Source organism: Protopterus annectens, chromosome 8.part0 (genome assembly GCF_019279795.1).
Source record: "Protopterus annectens isolate FY-2018-M chromosome 8.part0, PAN1.0, whole genome shotgun sequence".
NCBI lineage: Eukaryota > Metazoa > Chordata > Ceratodontiformes > Protopteridae > Protopterus > Protopterus annectens.
Window position 1 is genome coordinate 188,269,006 of NC_056741.1, and position 18,180 is coordinate 188,287,185.

General features: G+C 37.6%; 1 long non-coding RNA gene across 1 annotated transcript in view; it reads right to left on the reverse strand.

Annotated features, from left to right (window-relative positions):
- The window catches only part of LOC122808695, a 29,143-nt gene extending 19,743 nt beyond the window's left edge, over positions 1-9,400 (reverse strand). The window contains exon 1 of the long non-coding RNA XR_006365813.1: positions 9,318-9,400. This is a non-coding gene — a long non-coding RNA (uncharacterized LOC122808695). The remainder of the gene's footprint in view (positions 1-9,317) is intronic.
- Positions 9,401-18,180: the final 8,780 nt, after the last annotated feature.

The following is an 18,180-nucleotide window of genomic DNA, read 5'->3' on the forward strand; positions in this document are numbered from 1 at the left end:
GAAACTTGTGACATTCTAAATGTTTTAAAATTTGGCATAAGCATCTCTGTCTGCAATATCATTTTCAAAAGGTTACACATAGATAAAATAAACTTTACAAGAGAAAATACAAAAAGCATCTCATGGAAAATGCTTATATATTCTTAAACCAAAGTTAAGAAGACAAAATATAAGAATTTTCTGAGGGACATTTCTTCAAGTGCAAAACTTATTAGTAATTTATCAGCCTTCAATAGTAACTCATAGACTCCAGCCAATGGAAATTAAGATTACAGAGTTGTATTAATCCAATCAGAAATCCTAGCAACAGACAGAGAGATGATCTCACAGACTACCACATACCAAGAGTCTGCCAGGAAAAAAACATATTGGCATGCCATAGCCACCATCTATTATCAGTCATCATAAAATCCTTCTGTGTAACACATACAACACAAAGGCAATGGAATACAAACCTGATATAATACTTTTTACTGGATCAGCATGGATTTTACAATTACTCAAGCTTTCAGACAAGCAAGACCACTTCATTGAGAGTTCAGATTTAGCCAGCATATACCAGAGAAGCCAAACAGTAGAGATAGAAGGATAAACTAAGCTAGGAAGGGAGAGCAGCAAGGAATTAATGCACAAGCACAAATAGTCGCTTTCAGTCTCACAGCTAGCATAGCTGCATTTGTGTTAAGTTGTATAACTGGCCATGTTATTTGATACCCTATCTCATACTGGTAGTGTAATTAAGCTTCTTCTTCTTTTTGGCTTTTCCCGGTTAGGGGTCGCCACAATGGAACACCTGTCCCCTCATGATTGGCAGTGGAGTTTTATGGCACCAAGTTGCCAGCCTGGCACCCAACCTTCCACAGAAGGCACACAATTAAGCTGAATAATGTAAAACAGTGTAATTAAGCTGAATACTGTAAAACAGATCCCTATGTAGCAAGATGGACAGCAAACTGCCTGAAAGACAGAGCCCACACAGTGTGAGAGGCAGGTGCCTCATCAGAAAGACAAAGTTCACCTATGGTGTCCCTCAGGGCTTAGTGTTGGGGCCCTACTGTACAACTTTTAAAGAAACACAACACAAGTTATTTTATAAGGTATTTTGTTCATTCCTGCTAAGACGTAATACCAGACTTTTATATTAATTGTGATGCAATTATACATCATAAAACTAAACATGGCATTTAGTACAGGAAGTTTTAACAAAATGGAGGACATTTAATTCTTCAGTCATTTAGGCCTTATATGTGTTTGATTTTTTTTTGTGTGTGAACATGATATCAGGCTTTTCCTGGGAAATGCACCTAAAAATATTTTAAAATATGAATAATGTAGAAAGTAAGGCAATGGATGAGTTAAGACAAAACAAACAATTTTTTTTTTTGAAGCGAATAACTGTAATTGTATTGTTATCATGGGTATCATCCATACAACTCTAATATGTAAGAATTGTTTTCTGTTAAAACATAATAGAGAATTACTTCTATTTTTTTTTAGTCATTCTTAATCAATGCATTTCCACTAAACTGATGCAAACATTTTTTGTATTTGATTATCCTAGAACTGACGTTTTATCCGGAATGTCGATGATCATTAATTCCACCATATTGTTTCCTCAAAGGGTTTAGGAACTGAGCTCATTGTTTGTAAATAGATGCCAAATTGAATAAGATAGCATAACTAAACCCACGTTATGCTAGTGTTTAACAGGATTTCATAGATATATTGAATAAAGGTATGTACTATGGTGCCTTTAACAAACTACATTTAGCTACAGTTGATATTACATTAATGTATACTGTCATTCATCTTTCATATGGAGCTGAATCTGTGAGAAGGCTTTTAACTAACATTTAGATTTTTGACAATGCTGAAGTTTATACTTTAAATACTTTATCAGAATTAGTACTTACAAATAACTTCTTTAAGCTTCAAAGTGATTGTTTTTAACAAATGGCATTGTTATGTATTGATTGCTTCAGAAATAGTACATTACACAAAATGAAATCAATTAAATTCATACGTTCATTGGTTCATAGGTATGTACTCGGCTAATGGCCTTGAAATCTTTACAAGTATAGCCCAAAAAAATTGCCCAGTCATCTTGCCACCCGATGTTAGTTCACAGTGCCCCTATCCAGTAGGGCAACTGGAAAGATACCTGTAGTGAGCTTTCTGTTACCCATCTACTTGTCAAAATTTCTCTTGAAGAAGGCCAGCAAGGTGCACTGCTTGACATGAATGGGAAACTTATTCCAGAGTATGGACAGTCTTTGCAAGAGGAACCTGTCCCTCCAGCATGTTCTGTTAATTGTGGTAATGAATTTGTGATGTCTGGAGCATGTAGTGCGGAGGGATTGGGATTTCTTTAAGTGTAACATTTCAAGTAGGGCTAGGATGGACTTGGCTTTGTAAGTCAAGCAGAGATCACCTCTAAGTAGATGATAAGAGACTGAGAACAGCTGAAGTTTCTTGAGTCTGTCTATTTATGACATGTGTTTAAGGCCTAGGATCCTTTTTGTGAGGTACTTTTGTGGCCTCTCCAGCTGTTGTAGGTGTCTGGTTAGGTACATGCCAAATGGGGCATTATATTTGATTATTGGTCTAGTAAGGGATGAGTAGAGAGGGATGATGAACTTTTTCTTCCTGGATGCAAAACCTTTGGTTATAAGATGTGCCACATCGAAGGACTTTCTGACCACAGTGGCAATGTGGTGGTCAAACATAAGGTGGCTGTCGACCTGGGTGCCCAGATCTCTTATGGCCCCTTCAGTGTTCAGTGAGCTCCCATTAATGTGGTAATTCAAGGGAACTGAGTTTTTTCCAAAGGGGATGATAACACATTTTTTGGCATTAACCTTCAGGCCATGGGTCCCGACACCAGTCATTGGTCTCAGAGAGGCCCTTTTTTAGGATGTCTGCATCACTTGGGAGTTGATAATGACTCCTATCTTGCAGTCATCAGCGAACTTGGTCAGTCAGAGTTCTTCTGTGTTGGCCTCCACTTCTGAGAAGTAGATGCTAAACAGGAGAGGGCCCAGGAACAAGCCCTGTGGGACTCCACTTGTGACTGGTTGACAGTCTGACTTGGAATCTGCAACTTTCACTCTGTGGGTCCTGTCTGTGAGCCAATTTATAACCCACCTAGTGATGTAAGGACTGATGCCTAGTTTGGTGAGTTTATCAATGATACCTGAGTGGGGAATGGTACCAAAGGCCTTGGCCAGTTCGAGGTAGGCTGTATGCACTGTATTACCCTCATCCACAGCCTTGGGGACTACCTTGAAGAAATCAACAAGGTTCATCAGGCAGGATCTCCCCTTGATAAAGCCGAGCTATGTGGGGTCAAGAGTTTGGAGACTGCCTATATCTTTGTTAAGCAGGTCCATGATGATGCGCTCCATAGCTTTGCATACCAGACTCATCAGGCTAATGAGCGATAGTTCCCAGGGTCTGTAGTTGCTCCTCCTTTATGTAGCGGGATGGCTGTAGCAGTGCACCATTCATTAGGGACATAGCCTGAGGTAAGGCTGTGATTGAACAGGGCCACAGATGTGGTGCCAGTTCGTTTTGTAGCTCATGTAGGATGCAGCTAGGGATATTATCATGTCCCATGGATGCTATAGTCTTGGCTTTGGACAATGCAGCTTTTACCTGTGCCGCAGAAATGGTGGGTACCAAATTTTCTTCTGGTATTGTAATAGGGCCCTTGGGGGGGGTAAAGTTGTTACTGAATCTGTCGGCCAGTATGTTGGCTATATCTGTGGCTCAGTATAGGAGGTGCCATTGTGCAATAACTCAGAGCAAATATGGGTATTGCCTTTGAGGTTTTTGATATAGCTATAGAAGGCTTTGTGGTGTCAGCTGCAATTCTGCCTTCATAGCTGGCTTTAGAGGATTTGACAAGGGATCTCAGCTATTTGATGAGACTGATAAGGGAGGTTTTCCAGTCTTGTGACTTCATTTTTTTATCTGCAACAGTTTTTTCCTTCTGTTGTAGAGTTTACTGATGACTGGGGACCACTAGATTGGCTTCCTTTTTTTGGAGGATAGCATCTTAGTTCTATTTGGTATGGCAAGGTCCATGCATTTGTGTACATGCTTGGACAGCGCATTGGTGTATGAATCGGCAGTCATGCAGCTATTTTCCATTGGCATGGGTGCCGAGAAGTTAGCACCTCTGTTTTTAGGAGCCCAAAGCAGGCCTTTGAGAAGTTTTTTCAGGGTGGTCACCTTAGCAGGGGGTGCAGGTAAGATGGAGATTTCCATGGTGATCAGTTTGTGGTCAGATTTAACCAGGGAGGAATTGGCTATAAGTGTGGAGCAAGGGTCTCCCATGTTGGTGATAACCAGGTCGAGGATGTAATTGCTTTACATTAGGGATATGGTAGTGGTGTTGATTTTTGTATTTCTGAACAATGAATGGATTCTAACACTTCATTCTTGCATTTTATTTATACATTCAGTAAGACAGAATCACTTTTTCATGTATTAAAATTTTATTATATCCAAATGGACAGATTTGTATTTCAAAACTACATTGTTTGCAGTTATATGCACAGCACAAGTTTGTATCTAGGGCACATTAAGAAAAATGTAATTAAAGGCAGGCAATTCAGTTCAATAAACTGATTACTTCTGTTGTAGACTTAATGAATCTATCTAACATCTAATTAAAGATGTTGTAATGAATTTTCCAGTAACGGTGTAATTGAAGAGGAGAAGATTGCCAGAGCTAGTGACTGTAGACCAAATGTAAGTACTGCAACCACAGAAGTCCAAAATGTGGATACTGCCAATGCTGCTGCTTCAGAATCTAAAGACTTTTTCTCTTGCCTTTCCTCTATTCATTGTATTAACAATTTTGAAATCTGATATGTAATCAAGGAAAACTGGAAAGTTTTCTAGGGCAGCTTGATTTAATATTTAAATACTGGTACAGCTGCAGCAACCTTTTTGTATGTAGGTAGGGCTACAGTTTGAAAGACCTTTTGGAGTTTGTAAGGCAATAAAATAAAATAAGAGGGAATTTGGTACATACCCATGTGGCTTCGTGGCTTCGGACAACATTCTAAGTATATCCTTATGGGTTGCTTTCTTATTCTGGCCTCTTACAGTAAGGCTGTTTTCTTATTTTGACCTCATATAGTTAGGCTATAGGAGCCTATGAGAGCTGTATGTACAACATGACTAAACAAGTTTATGTAGCAGCATATCTTATTTATGACAGCTTCCATGTAGGTAAAACTACAATAAAGTTGCTGCAGTGTTTTTATGACCCTGGGTATGCCATCTGGCAGAACAACAACTTAAACGCAGTGAACAAATATAAGCTGGAACGTCAAAACTTTAAGGTAGTTTCTATTTTTCTTGGTCAAGACTTATGCTAGCTGACATGAAAAGAGACCTGGATAGCATTTAATAAAAAACAAAGTTATAATGGCTATACATGTTGGATGCAAGTCATCCTCTTTAATGGACTCCTCAATATCAAGCTGTTTTTAAAGCCGTGACATCTAAAATAGCAGTTTGATACTTAAAGCACTTTTTTCACTAACTCTAGCTCATATCTGTCTACCTCTCTCTCTATATATATGGAATCACTACAATATACCGAACGGGCAAAATACCGACGCCCGATTATTGAGACCACAAGACCGAAGTTACAAAATCCCGGAAATGCATAATACCAAACTGCACAAGCATGAAAAACATGTAACTAGAGCTGACAAGAATGTAGATAGTTCAATTCACATGTAGAAGTATAGGGAAATGTCTCAGCTGCTATAAAAGGTGCTCACCTTAGCAGGGGTGCAGGTAAGATGCAGATTTCCATGGTGATCAGTTTGTGGTCAGATTTAACCAGGAGGAATTGGTTATAAGTGTGGAGCAAGGGTCTCCCATGTTGGTGATAACCAGGTCGAGGATGTAATTGCTTTACATTAAGGATATGGTTTGTGTTGATATATTGTATTTCTGAACAATGAATGGATTGTAACACTTCATTCTTGCAATACATTCAGTAAGACAGAAACATTGGAGTGTTAAAATTTTATTATATCCAAATGGACAGATTTGTATTTCAAAACTACATTGTTTGCAGTTATATGCACAATGCACAAGTTTGTATCTAGGTTACATTTAGGTGTTTCTGGCAACTGTTGTAAACTGATTACTTCTGTTGTAGACTTAATGAATCTATCTAACATCTAATTAAAGATGTAATGAATTTTCCGGTAACGGTGTAATTGAAGAGGAGATTCTGGGATTTTGTAACTTCGGTCTTGTGGTCTCGGTATATCGGGCGTCAGTATTTTGGCCGTTCGGTATATTGTAGTGATTTTATATATATATATATATATATATATATATATATATATATATATATATATATATATGTATGTCTGTATGCATGGTTGTGTGTGCATTTATGATGTTGCATTTTGTGTGCAACTAATATTGTCATTCTTGACACTCATTGGTTTACTCCTGTTTTTCATACTTTTTCTATTCATGTCACTCCATTTTCTTTTTACATAGCTGTTTAGGTAATCATTTTACTGTAGACAATATTGTTTATTTATATAACTATTTTTTCACAATTCATTGCTGTTTGAAGCCTTTTTAACTCAATGAATTGCATGCAATAAGTATTTGATTGCTTCATTTTATTTAATGGCCGTTGTTTAGAAATCAGTTTTGACATACTTTGGAAAGTATAAGTCAGAAGCACTCAGCTGACACAACACTAAAAATGTCAATACGTCAACTTTTACTACTTCTCAAGAAAATTGTGAAAGGCTTGTTACAAACACATTACTAAGATTCCTCCTTAGTCTAAATCTGAAATTGTCTGTCATTTACACTCTGAATGGAATCAACTTAGTGATAAAATAGTCCTGACCTTGTAGTAACCCATTACTTAGTCCCAACCTTATGCAGTGAAATGAAACCAATATCACAAAATTGTCACACTTTTAGTATAATAATCCCTTGGTAACAAGTCTCAAATGACTTTAACTGTTTGGATAAAACATTCACATGCCTTATTTGCTGTTTGTTTGATCCAGTTTCAGTGAAAGTCTATACACATACACTGTAAAATGATGCCAAATGTTCTGCTGATTAGAGTGAGTTTAACATGTTGTATATACCAAGTTTAACAGTTGTCAGAGCTTACTATGTTGTTAATAGTATATCGCATATACTATTAAGTTATATAATCCTGAGTGTTAAATAGTGCATCTATTGTTAGATCATTCAAAGGTATGTAAGATGGAACTTTTCTTAATGGGCCTCCACTTAAAAGGGCTTTACCCAGTCAGACTTTCCCAGTATACAAAGCAAAATAAATAGACAGATAAATAGATGGCATTGTTTTGTGTTTGAAAGCAATAATTAGTTTGTAAGAATTATGACTTACTTTTTGGACCTGTGTATGTCTTTATTTTATGTGTCCTTCTAGTCAGCACTAACAACATAACTTAAGTAAGTATTTGTAACATAACAGGACCAGACAAAGTCAGTTGTTGTGAATACAAAACATCTACAGCATTTCAAATCTTGATAAAATGAGACATGACAACACTTAATGTTTCAGCAAAGTATTTCAAAAACACCACTACTCCTTTTATTTCATGATGGATCCTGCTATCAGCGATTGTCAAGTTTCACTGGCTTAAAAGCTTTCTACCCTGAAGATAGGAATCATCTTTACAATAGGTCATAAAGGTAGTAACACCAAAATTCTGAAACAAAAGGGCTAACTCTGGGTATGCAGAAGCCCAAAGGTCAATAGTGTAGGTAGTCCAAAAATAACATGAAATAACATTTGACAAACCATGCACTTATTGAGAATTATCCAGATACTTATGAAAGATTTCACTTTAGGTATTTGTTAACCAGATAAGCCCATTAGGTGCAAGTACCTCATTTTTAGGGCTTTCCAGAAACACTAGTTAAGTGATTTCCTTAGAGTCACACTGTATACAAATGATGACAGAGGGACTCAAACCCTGGACTACATAATCACCTGCAGAGCTGCTAGACCAAGAAATGATAAATTAAATGTTGATGCATTAAGTGCAGAATGTTACCTGCCAATGTAAAACACTAACTACTTAATATGCATTGAATCTGGAAAAGGTGACCGCAAATATTTTTAAATGAATTGAAGTCTCAGCCAGATGCAGAAAAAGAACCAAAACAGATAGTTTGAAACACATGTTTATGTTCTGAGGTATAGGCAAGTGTAAAGATAACAAGGGACTTTATGAATCATTTTCTTTATGATGATTAATTGTTTTCCTTCAGGCTTTATGATATTAATGTTAGAAATACTGCCTATGCTAGCAATATCTGAAGCAATTTGCAAAGGCCTCAGATAAAATATTTTCTCAAATAAGATGCCATAGTGCATCTGCAATCCTTAAAATGCTTCCAGATCAACACAGGTAGTAGACTGGTTAGTCAGATGGACTAGGGATTATATTTATTTCATTTAATTGTCTAATTGGGTAAACAAACTGGTCTATCTCAAACTTTGTTATAGCATAATCCAGGCCACAAGATCAATCACAAATGGAATGTATATTTAAAAAAAATGATCAGTCAACCCACAAACTTTATGAAGAAGTTGTAGTGACATGAGAAGAGCTTAAAAGAATCAACCAACATGCAGATACAACACAGACACCAGAGGTCAGGAATGTGCCTCAAGCCCAGTTCCTATATGGTAGAGATTGTAACCACTTTACTGCCACACTGCCTATGCTATTGTATATTTGCTGATTAGTTCTTATGCTGATTTTAATGACTCTGCTTAATTCACAGCACAGTTACTTAAATGTGTTTGCACATTATGTAGTTCAATTGTAGAACTTCATGAAAATGCACTCTTAATCAGGGTATCTGAATTAGTATGTGGAATCAAGAATGAGATTGTTTACTAGGAATCGGTACTGACTGAATCAAGCATCAGAAGGTGGACTCCTGTTCATCATTTTTATCCAGCATTATAGAGTATGTGGGGGTTAACTAGTCATCATGAATGAGGGTGTGAATTAACCTCTGTCCATCCATAACTAAAAAGATATACTAATATTAACACTAACACTAATAATAATATTAATACTAACACTGATATTAATATTAACACTAATACTAATAATAAAAAAGAAAGGACAAAAACAGTAATTTCATGTAGTTATTAGGTGAGCTTTAAAGCATTCTGACATTATGGAGACAGGAAAATCCAGGAAGAACAGCCATGGGCCATTGTGCGATCATTTGATTAATAACATGATGTACAAAATTACCTTTATCATCATCTGCCTTTTCTTCAGCCTCACTGTTTCCATCTGTGTAATATTCCAGCTGATTTATGGAATCATCTGAATATATATCTAGGAAAACAAATCAAAAGTAACTTTATCACTATAAAATGCAAAGGCTGGACTAGAAAAGTTAAAACATATCGTAGGACAGAATGGGTAACTGCAATGACTGTGCTGCTAGTCAAAAACAGGTTCAGTTTAAAAGTGATGATTTTCAGGTTCATACTTGGAGCACATGAATAAGGTCTGGTACAGATGATATACCTGCTGATGTCATGCTGTTACCTGGCAACACTGGATAGGGTTACATATGTGAAGTCAGAACAAATATTTTTGTCTGATCTGTGAGTTCTACTCATCAACACTCTGTCTTGTATGTTTATAAGCAATACTTAGTTACTTTTTACAGCATTAAAGTGAAAGTCAGCTTTATCAGACCTGATTACTCAGATGTATGCTTAGTTAACCAGGAGTTAAAAAGTAGCCCACAAACTGTAACAGAGGAGATAAGTGAATGTAATGTTACCTGTATTGTTACGAGGTTAGAGACTAAGTGTTTCACATTTTAGGAAGTGTGGAGGATTTCCTAGAACTCCAGTGACACATATTGTGGAGGGGCTGCAGAATGTGCTCATGCAGAGATTACAGCATCATGCAGGAGGGTGGGATTCCCCTTATCTTCACTGTTTGGTAACATTGTTATCCATAAAGCTGCAAGGTGCATGGGGGGTACAGGAGGTAAATTCTGCAAATTTACTGTTTCTTTTATATTGAATGGATTAAAAGATAATATAGTTTACAGATACTTTAATTCCTTATCAGCAATTACTAATAAGTTATACAACATTCATATCTGAGTGCATTGATCTTTTGTTGTGATATTCACCACCCTCTCCAGACTGTTACACAGGTAAGGTGTTACTACACTAAACATTTCCCATAACCTACAGGACTGTAAACAATCACACTCATTATTACTAATTCAAGCAATATAAAGGAGAATAGAAGTGGCAGGTAAGCATGTTCAAAACATCAAACCCCTCAAAACACTGACATTCTAAGTTAGGATCAGACTGCTGTAATAAAGTATTGCTCATGCATATGTTACTTGTGTACAATACATCGGAATGACTGAATATCACAATACAGTGTGCAGGTTATAGTCTCTAACAATAAATTGTTCCTGTTTGGCATTAAAGAGCACATTTTTCACATTGTTCTCATACATTTTATATCCTTACAATTCTATCACTTTTTATGAAAACAACGTTGTAAGAGAAGAGGATTTTCTAATGAACCATACTTATGAATGTTTGGTGACAGAGTGACACAGATTAGTGAAAAGCTTATCAAGAGGAAGAGGCAAGATAAAGCAGAAAGAAGTGTGCAAAGAAGAGAAAAAGGAAGATTAAAAATTAGAAAAAAGGATAGTGGGAAGGAGAACGATTAATGTTAATATATAGGAAAACGCTATAGCGTTCTGAACCTGCTGTATTGGTAAGGAATAAAAAAGGGAGTAAAAGATCAGGCTACTGTGACAGTAAGTTCAGAGAAAAAACGATTAATGTTAATATATAGTGAAACAGCTATAGCGTTCTGAAACTGCTGTATTGGTAAGGAATAAAAAGGGAGTAAAAGATCAGGCTACTGTGACAGTAAGTTCAGAGAAAAACGATTAATGTTAATATATAGTGAAACAGCTATAGCGTTCTGAACCTGCTGTATTGGTAAGGAATAAAAAAGGGAGTAAAAGATCAGGCTACTGTGACAGTAAGTTCAGAGAAAAAACGATTAATGTTAATATATAGTGAAACAGCTATAGCATTCTGAAACTGCTGTATTGGTAAAGAATAAAAAGGGAATAAAAGATCAGGCTACTGTGACAGTAAGTTCAGAGAAAAACGATTAATGTTAATATATAGTGAAACAGCTATAGCGTTCTGAACCTGCTGTATTGGTAAGAAATAAAAAAGGGAGTAAAAGATCAGGATACTGTGACAGTAAGTTCAGAGAAAAAACGATTAATGTTAATATATAGTGAAACAGCTATAGCGTTCTGAACCTGCTGTATTGGTAAGGAATAAAAAGGGAGTAAAAGATTAGGCTACTGTGACTGTAAGTTCAGAGAAAAAAACGATTAATGTTAATATATAGTGAAACAGCTATAGCGTTCTGAACCTGCTGTATTGGTAAGGAATAAAAAAGGGAGTAAAAGATCAGGCTACTGTGACAGTAAGTTCAGAGAAAAAACGATTAATGTTAATATATAGTGAAACAGCTATAGCGTTCTGAAACTGCTGTATTGGTAAGGAATAAAAAAGGGAGTAAAAGATCAGGCTACTGTGACAGTAAGTTCAGAGAAAAAACGATTAATGTTAATATATAGTGAAACAGCTATAGCGTTCTGAACCTGCTGTATTGGTAAGGAATAAAAAAGGGAGTAAAAGATCAGGATACTGTGACAGTAAGTTCAGAGAAAAAACGATTAATGTTAATATATAGTGAAACAGCTATAGCGTTCTGAAACTGCTGTATTGGTAAAGAATAAAAAGGGAGTAAAAGATCAGGCTACTGTGACAGTAAGTTCAGAGAAAAAACGATTAATGTTAATATATAGTGAAACAGCTATAGCGTTCTGAACCTGCTGTATTGGTAAGAAATAAAAAAGGGAGTAAAAGATCATGCTACTGTGACAATAAGTTCAGAGAAAAAACGATTAATGTTAATATATAGTGACATAGCTATAGCGTGCTGAAACTGCTGTATTGGTAAGGAATAAAAAAGGGAGTAAAAGATCAGGCTACTGTGACAGTAAGTTCAGAGAAAAACGATTAATGTTAATATATAGTGAAACAGCGATAGCGTTCTGAAACTGCTGTATTGGTAAGGAATAAAAAAGGGAGTAAAAGATCAGGCTACTGTGACAGTAAGTTCAGAGAAAAAATGATTAATGTTAATATATAGTGAAACAGCTATAGCGTTCTGAAACTGCTGTATTGGTAAGGAATAAAAAAGGGAGTAAAAGATCAGGCTACTGTGACAGTAAGTTCAGAGAAAAAACGATTAATGTTAATATATAGTGAAACAGCTATAGCGTTCTGAAACTGCTGTATTGGTAAGAAATAAAAAAGGGAGTAAAAGATCAGGCTACTGTGACAGTAAGTTCAGAGAAAAAACGATTAATTTTAATATATAGTGAAATTGCTATAGCGTTCTGAAACTGCTGTATTGGTAAGGAATAAAAAAGGGAGTAAAAGATCAGGCTACTGTGACAGTAAGTTCAGAGAAAAAATGATTAATGTTAATATATAGTGAAACAGCTATAGCGTTCTGAACCTGCTGTATTGGTAAGGAATAAAAAAAGGGAGTAAAAGATCAGGCTACTGTGACAGTAAGTTCAGAGAAAAAATGATTAATGTTAATATATAGTGAAACAGCTATAGCATTCTGAAACTGCTGTATTAGTAAGGAATAAAAAAGGGAGTAAAAGATCAGGCTACTATGACAGTAAGTTCAGAGAAAAAACGATTAATGTTAATATATAGTGAAACAGCTATAGCGTTCTGAACCTGCTGTATTGGTAAGGAATAAAAAAGGGAGTAAAAGATCAGGCTACTGTGACAGTAAGTTCAGAGAAAAAACGATTAATGTTAATATATAGTGAAACAGCTATAGCGTTCTGAACCTGCTGTATTGGTAAGAAATAAAAAAGGGAGTAAAAGATCAGGCTACTGTGACAGTAAGTTCAGAGAAAAAACGATTAATGTTAATATATAGTGAAACAGCTATAGCGTTCTGAACCTGCTGTATTGGTAAGGAATAAAAAAGGGAGTAAAAGATCAGGCTACTGTGACAGTAAGTTCAGAGAAAAAATGATTAATGTTAATATATAGTGAAACAGCTATAGCGTTCTGAACCTGCTGTATTGGTAAGGAATAAAAAGGGAGTAAAAGATCAGGCTACTGTGACAGTAAGTTCAGAGAAAAAATGATTAATGTTAATATATAGTGAAACAGCTATAGCATTCTGAAACTGCTGTATTGGTAAGGAATAAAAAAGGGAGTAAAAGATCAGGCTACTGTGACAGTAAGTTCAGAGAAAAAACGATTAATGTTAATATATAGTGAAAACGCTATAGCGTTCTGAACCTGCTGTATTGGTAAGGAATAAAAAAGGGAGTAAAAGATCAGGCTACTGTGACAGTAAGTTCAGAGAAAAAACGATTAATGTTAATATATAGTGAAAAAGCTATAGCGTTCTGAACCTGCTGTATTGGTAAGAAATAAAAAAGGGAGAAAAAGATCAGGATACTGTGACAGTAAGTTCAGAGAAAAAATGATTAATGTTAATATATAGTGAAACAGCTATAGCGTTCTGAACCTGCTGTATTGGTAAGGAATAAAAAAGGGAGTAAAAGATCAGGATACTGTGACAGTAAGTTCAGAGAAAAAACGATTAATGTTTATATATAGTGAAAAAGCTATAGCGTTCTGAAACTGCTGTATTGGTAAGAAATCAAAGAGGGAGTAAAAGATCAGGCTACTGTGACAGTAAGTTCAGAGAAAAAATGATTAATGTTAATATATAGAGAAACAGCTATAGCGTTCTGAAACTGCTGTATTGGTAAGAAATAAAAAAGGGAGTAAAAGATCAGGCTACTGTGACAGTAAGTTCAGAGAAAAAACGATTAATGTTAATATATAGTGAAACAGCTATAGCGTTCTGAAACTGCTGTATTGGTAAGAAATAAAAAAGGGAGTAAAAGATCAGGCTACTGTGACAGTAAGTTCAGAGAAAAACGATTAATGTTAATATATAGTGAAACAGCTATAGTGTTCTGAAACTGCTGTATTGGTAAGGAATAAAAAAGGAAGTAAAAGATCAGGCTACTGTGACAGTAAGTTCAGAGAAAAAACGATTAGTGAAACAGCTATAGCGTTCTGAAACTGCTGTATTGGTAAGGAATAAAAAAGGGAGTAAAAGATCAGGCTACTGTGACAGTAAGTTCAGAGAAAAAAACGATTAATGTTAATATATAGTGAAAATGCTATAGCATTCTGAAACTGCTGTATTGGTAAGGAATAAAAAAGGGAGTAAAAGATCAGGCTACTGTGACAGTAAGTTCAGAGAAAAAACGATTAATGTTAATATATAGTGAAACAGCTATAGCATTCTGAAACTGCTGTATTGGTAAGAAATAAAAAACGGAGTAAAAGATCAGGCTACTGTGACAGTAAGTTCAGAGAAAAAATGATTAATGTTAATATATAGTGAAACAGCTATATCGTTCTGAAACTGCTGTATTGGTAAGAAATAAAAAAGGGAGTAAAAGATCAGGCTACTGTGACAGTAAGTTCAGAGAATACTATGCAATTAACTATGCAATATAGAATGCAACTATATAGCCAAACTGGAGGCTGAGCTCTCTCAACTCAGCACTGGCAAGACCAGACTGCAGGAGAAGGAAACCATGCACACCACAAACTCAGTTTCACATAGAACTATCACAACTGCAAAACAAACACATAAACACACAAATACATACTCGAAGGCACTGATCAAAAATCTACCAAAACTACAGAGGCCTCCAAAGCAGACACCCAAGCAACTGCCATCTCAAGACATAAGACATGCAACACATAGTTCTCAAAGTCAGTGTGCTAAACAGTCACAGCCCTTAAGGCCAAACACAATGCCAGACACACTTGTTATAGTGACTCCATAGTCAGACACACTGACGTCCCACTCACCAGACTGAACAAGGAAAAGATCACAGTAAGCTGCCTGTCAGGCACTAGAATCTGCCACATAACACAAGCACTCAGTTCACTCCACAGCAAGTACAAGTATGACTCAGTCATTGTCCATGCCGGTGTGGGCGACCTGAGATGTACCTCCCTGGACTACATGAAAGCGACATAGAGGAGCTCTCAGATTATGTAGCCCAGACCGGTATGACCCTCACCCTGAGCAGTATCCTACCCTCACCAAGAATGATGCCACAATACAGAGACAAAATTATCAGCTTTAATAATTGGCAATTACTGGTGTCATTCTAAGGGGATCAATGTCTGTCTGCCTGGGATGACATGCTTGACAAAGCCACGCTGCTTCGTAAGGGTCGGCTTGCACCTGTCACCCTGGGCTTCCGGATGTTGGCAGGCTCTGCCACCCCATAGTGCCTTTTTAGGCAAGGCTCAAATGATAAACCTGCCCCTAGAAAACAAAATGGAGAAAAACTAAGGGTAATACTGCTTAATGCCAGAAGTCTAAACCTCAAGATGCATGCCCTCGAAGCCCTCCTCAGTATGGAGAACATCGATGTTTGTGCTGTGACTCAAACCTGGTTCAAGGCTCCTGAGAGCACCCCAGCACTATCAGGTTATACCTCATATCATGCTGCCGGCCCCAAAATCCGGACCGAACCACAAAAGGAGGGGGAGTATCCATATTCATAAAGGATACCCACACCTCCAGGTTAGTGGCAACGCACGAAGCATCGGAGACCATCCAGGTGCAATTAACCATAGGTAAAACTGCCCTACAGTTTGTAGCATGCTACAGACCACCTTCTCAAAGTCAGGAAACCCACACAGCCTTCCTGAAGACACTGGAGAGTATGAATGTCTCCCAAAACACAATCATATTGGGTGACTTCAACTACCCAAACATAGACTGGGAACATTCAAGCCCCAACACCCTAGCCCAAAGGTTCCTGGAGTTCATAAACTCAAATGCTATGGAACAACTAGTCACCATTCCCACAAGAGGAGAAAATATACTAGACCTGATCATCACAAACATGGGGACAAAATGCTCCACACCAGAAGTATATCCCTCATTGGTGAGATCAGACCATAAATTAATCTCACTGGAGATCCACATCCCGCCCCCAACCCCAGAAAAAGATGACAGTGAAGAACTAAACAAAAGCAAACTTCACACTTCATAAGACTGGAGTGGTATCCTTCAAGGCCCTGAGCCAGTGGAAACCACAACCCACGCTGCTGAAACCCTTAAAATGCCTTCTATGAGCACCTCCAGGAATGTATGGATCAAGCAATCCCTAATAAAATCAAGACCCTTTCCACCAAAGGCAGGCGCCCGGTCTGGTGGACCCTTCCTCAGCCATAAACAAACTCTACAACAAGAGGAGAAGCTACTACATGACAGAGCAAAATCCCTAAAAAGGGAAGGCATCTCTGATCAATACTAGCAAAAACTACGATCACTCATAAAAATCATCCAAGGCCAACTTTGAGAGAAAAATTGCTTCTAATGACACAAAAAGACAATCATAGGCCTTCTTTAGCTATGTTAGAAACCTGCAGTGCGGAAACTCCCAGATATGCTCAGAATTAGTCCAAAAATGATATGCAAAATCACTGAACCCACAGACATTGCCAACATGTCACATTGCAGACAGGTTCAGTGCAATTTTCTCCCCTCCCTTCCCCCCAAAAGGAGGAAATATCTATCCACCAGAGTCTAGCCTCCCAAACATCTCAGATGCCCAGGTGAGAGCTGCTCTCTCTAAAGCAAAAAAACACAGCATCAATGGGACCGGACGGTGTCCCCGGCTGTGTGCTACACGAACTCAATGAGGAGCAAAACCCACACATAAGGCTGCTGTTTAATCTTAACACTTACTACAGGATCATTACCCAAAGAATGTAAACTTCATAGGACCCTGGAAATTACCGCCCCATAAGCTTAGCAGCCGATTTTGTCTGCAAAGCTATGGAGAGGATCATAATGGAACTCACAAATAAAGACATTGGGGACCTACAGACACTGGATCCTACCCAATTTGGCTTTGTCAAGGGCAGATCCTGCATCTTGAACTTGGTGACTTTTTTTGAAACAGTCACTAAAGCCATTGATGAGGGTAATTGGCAGTTCACACAGCCTACCTTGACCTAACAAAAGCGTTTGACACAATACCCCACTCGGGCATCATAGAAAAGCTCACCAGCTTAGATGTAAACCCATATGTCACAAGATGGGTTGAAAACTGGCTCAAGGACAGAACCCACAGGGTTAGAGTTGCTGGTGCCATGTCAGACTCTAATCTGGTCACGAGCAGTGTCCCACATGGCTCAGTCCTGGGCCCCCTCTTGTTCGGCATTTATTTTTCTGAAGTGCAGGCAAACATAGGGGGATTGTGGCTGACAAAATTTGCAGATGACTGCAAACTGGGCACCATAATTGATACTCCATCAGACACAGACATCCTCCAGAGAGGTCTCATAGAAATGGATAACTGGTGCCAGAGCCATGGCCTTAAGCTAAATGCCAAAAAATGTATAGTCATACCCTTTGGGAAAACAAGGTAACTAATTACACAGAGGGTGGTAATCCATTAAACATGGAAAAAGTTATCATAGACCTGGGGACCAAAAGTTGACAGTAACTCTCTTTTGACCTCCACATTGCCAAAGTGTTTAGGAAGAAGACCTTCTACATTGCTCCACCTGATCATGAAGGGATTCCACATCCAGATCGGAGAGGTCATTCATACTGGCCACTGTATCTTCACTTATCGAATACAATGATTGAGAACGCCCCATTGTGGAATGTGCCTTACCCGACACCTGCAGCAGTTGGAAAGACCCCAAAAGTTCCTCACCAAAAGTGATAAAGGGGCTCAAACATATGCCGCCACACTACCCGACTAGAAGAAAACTCCAGCTCTATTCAGTACATGCATACCTCTCCGTCTGCTCAGAAGGTGATCTGTTGCACCTGACATACAAGGCCATGTCCAACCCGAATTAATGGACATGCTCCACCTCAAAAATCCAAATCACACAGAAGCCACGAGTCCACGGATATGGATTCTGGA